Raw genomic sequence first — 3,807 nt, 5'->3', positions numbered from 1 at the left:
GGAGCCCGACCCGAGCGCTCACCCTCCTCCTCCTCCTCCTCCTCCTCTTCCTCCTCCCCTCGCCTTCCTCGCCGCTTCCCCAGGCACTCTCCCGGCGGCGGCAGCTGCGCCGCCAAAGCCCCGGGCCCCAGCGGCCCCCCACCCCTCACTCGCGCGCTCCCACACTGCCTCCCCCCCTCCCGGGGGGAAGGCCTTTTAATTTATTTATTCTGCTGGGACTGAGGTGGGGGGCTTGGCTGGCGGGGGAGAGGGGGTCTCCTCGGCCTTCTACCTCCCGCGGCTGAGGCTACCCTTCCAGCTTCGGGGCACTCCACGGCGTGCGCCCCCGGGGCCTCCCAAACTGTTTCCAAACTGCCCAGACCGGAGGTGGGCGCGTGGAGACTCGGCGAAAGGGCTGGGTTTGGAGGAGGGTGATTGTGTGTTTGAATACTAGGAGCCTGGGGCAGGCAGACGTCGACCCCAAACGAGTTGCAATCGAGGTATCTGCGATCCCGCTTCCTCTTCGGCCCGCACACCCCCTCCCTCCCTGGAGCTGTACTGGGGAGGGGAAACCAAGATTTGGAACCACGTTAGCCTTCACATTCTTGGGAGGATACAGCCCTCGCCTGGACATGGAAGATAGCTCTGTTTTTTTTCTTTTTTCCTTTCTGTTTTTATTTTTGGAGGGGAGCGCCCAGTAATTGTCCTGAACACATGCTTCTTCCTCCCTCCTTCCTCCAGCCACCAGCGACAGAGTCCCCTTTTTTGCATTTATCATTTTCCTTCCCCTTTCTTTATTAAAGGTCCGGGAGTGGCGGCGGCCAATCAGCGCTCGGCTTCCATTTTGTGAGTTCAACTCTGAGGCTTCCCCGGCTTCGCGTGGATACGTTTGCAGACCCCTCGGTCTCTCTTCTCCGGCTGCCGAGGCGAAGCAGCCGCCTCGCTGGGGCTTCGTGGTGGTGTATTTCATATTGGGGCTCTTTTCGGGGTTTGTAATTTGGCCGTGGGTAGGTAATTGGCTGGAGCAGGGCGGCAGGGCGCGGCAGCCAATCAGCACGCAGCTTCTATAGGACTTGAGTTATTAGACGCTGATCTCAAAACATCCTTCATCAGACTCCAAGGAGAGGCCAACAGATGAGGGGAGCCATTTTTCTGCAATGGAATTAAATGGCCAAGTGGGTTTTTCCTTTGTTGCAAATGGGGAATGCTTTTCCTTTGACTCCACCATCCAGTTCAGGACGCCTGAATGTGTTTAACATTTGCCAAAGGACTCACACTTGGAAGAATGAAGAAGACCTTTTAAAAAGATCTGGATTTTTCCTTATGACTTGGAATCCATCTTTGTCTTGTATAACTAGGTCATAGCACACTATTAATGTCAGCAGTTAACAGTTTTGAATTCAAAAAACCTAAGTAAATGACATACTTAATTTTTTCCTCTTTTTTTTCTTGGGGGGTGGGGGTAGAGCTTGGAGCTGTCTTAATCTGTATTCTCTTGACTGAACAATAAATTTTTAAATATAGTTTCCTCTATTAAACACTTAACCTGGCCATCTTATTAACTACTCTTTTTTTAACAAGGTAATGTTTTAAATGTATAGTTGTAGGAATAGCGAAATGGCAGCCAACAACAACAAAACTGTGAGCTGTTGTTACTGTTAAATTTTCTAAAAACCTTTTACATTGTAAGTACCCAGTCCATTCTGTCCTTACTGAACTGCAGTTTTCATGTTACTGTCGCCTGAGATGTCCTGAATTTTCGGAATCTTCATCTGCATGTATGTCTTTGTCTCGGTCTGATGTAAGTCAGTTAAAATGCTTTTAGACGTTTGCTTTTAAAAAGCTACCATTTTTAGTTCAAGCTTTTTGAAAAATGTTTACAGCAATAGATGCTGCTCAGATTTCTTCCCAGTAACTCGTACACTTTCTTTGAAAATCGATCTATTTTGAAGAAAAACAGCTGTTTTTTTCTCGACTTGGGTGGTGGTGGGGGGGTGAGAGAAAGGAAGACTTTCTTTACAAAGACTAAAAGCTGTCACTGGGAAACAAGTCCTAGCTGGTTCAAGCCAAACACCTACGTTAACTCGGTGGTGTTTTCTTGGTGGTGGGGACGGCTGGTGAGCTATTTTGCCTTTTGTTTGATTTGACCGTATTTTCGCCTTTTGTTCTTAATGACGATCACACCATTGCTAAATCCAGAGCAGTAAACAGTCCACAGCGAAGCCGCCTTTTTGCCGGCCCAACCCTGGAAAGTTTGCAGTCGTGGAAGGAGCAGAAATACCATGAGTGTAACTTACAAAAAGGTAACAAAAGAACACCATAACCCCAGATTTTTTTCCCCAACTAAACAACCAAAACAACAACAACAAAAATGTTATTTTTATAATAACATCTCCAAAAACACCACCCAGCTTTTTCTTCTAGACTCCATGGCACCGGGCTGAGCGGGTAAGTAAAAAAACTAAAATAATAACAAAAAATGTAAGTGCCTTTTGCCCCTTCGAGGAACTCTTGAGCAGGCCATGCTTGGGCTGCAGATGATGGGAGCTGAGGTTTCTGGAGCTTGAGTTTGGCAACCGATGGCAGTGGGCGGGTGAGGGGACAAAGGCTCTCCAGACCCCTTTGCTTCTTCCGCCCCAGAGGCGAAGAGAGCATCTCCCCAGTACCCTGGGGCGTCCATGGAGCTGCCTTGCGCTAGTCCCTTTGGCTCGCCTCAGATCTGAACCTTGGTGGCAGAGAAGAAATCAAAGTGCTTTGGAGCTGGAGGGGCTGAAAAGGCGAGGAAACGTTCCCACCCATCCTAAGGTCTCGTTCCCATTTGATTCAGTGGGGTTTCTGCACCCTTAAGTCAGCTTTTCGGGCTCCGGGGCTCGCCTGCTTTTCCAAAGAGAAAAAGGACAAAAGGCCGGCGTCCATGTTGGCACCATGACGCAGCATCTCTGCCGCCTGAAGCCCGGCGCTGCCTGTCCTCCCGGCCGCGCTCGCTCCTCCCTCCCAAACATGAGTTTTATTTTCAGGTTTTGAGCCGAGCAGCGGGCTGGGCCGGGTTGGGGCCAAGGCTGGGGCCGCCCGGCCGTTCAATACTGCGGTGGCTAATGGCGGCCGGTTCTCCTCCTTCCTTCCGCCATCCTGCTTTGCCGGGGTGTCGCTGGGAGCCGGGAGGCAATCCCGGGTCCTAAGAGCCTGCAAGGCTCGGCACCCGGAATCCCGGTGATGGGTCTCTGGGGGCCTTAGGCCTCGGGGGCGTCGCGCATCACAGTTCCCGCACTCGGCCCCCCTTCCCCCTTCTCGGGCGCGGCGCGCGGCTCCCGCAGTGGCGGCCGCGGGAGGAGCCGGAGCCCGGCAGGGCAGGGCAGGGCGAGCCGCTGGAGGAGGGTTGAAGACCCTGATCTCCGCTGCAGCCCCGGACTCCAAGGCCCAGGCGGGCACGAGGCCTCGCCCTGGCTCCAGTGTCTGCTATTCTGCCTGGGAACAGGAGCCAAGTAGCCAAGGGCTAAAAGGCTGCCCAAGCCTCCCTTCACTGCCCACTCGGCTTCAGGAGACCCACCCCTGCCTCCCCCAGTCGTCCTTTGATAGCCGAGCCGGAGGGGCGGGTCTCCCCTTTTGTCCCCACTTTGGGTTAGAGGCCCTCGCTGTGCCTGAGTCCCTTCACTTGGACGCCAGGGGCACAGCCTCCAACCCAGCCCTGCGGGTTGGAGGTGTGTGTTGAAGGGGGGCGGTTGGGGCCTGGGAAAGCCGATTGGGGCCTCCCCTCGGGATCCCCCCCCTTGATAGTGCCAGAGGGTGAAGCCTTAGATCTCGGCCTTCTTGGGGGAGGGGATGCGGACA

This window comes from Mesocricetus auratus, unplaced genomic scaffold, assembly GCF_017639785.1.
Source record: "Mesocricetus auratus isolate SY011 unplaced genomic scaffold, BCM_Maur_2.0 Super-Scaffold_100025, whole genome shotgun sequence".
NCBI classification, from domain to species: Eukaryota; Metazoa; Chordata; class Mammalia; order Rodentia; family Cricetidae; genus Mesocricetus; species Mesocricetus auratus.
Note: the sequence above shows the minus strand (reverse complement) of the source record.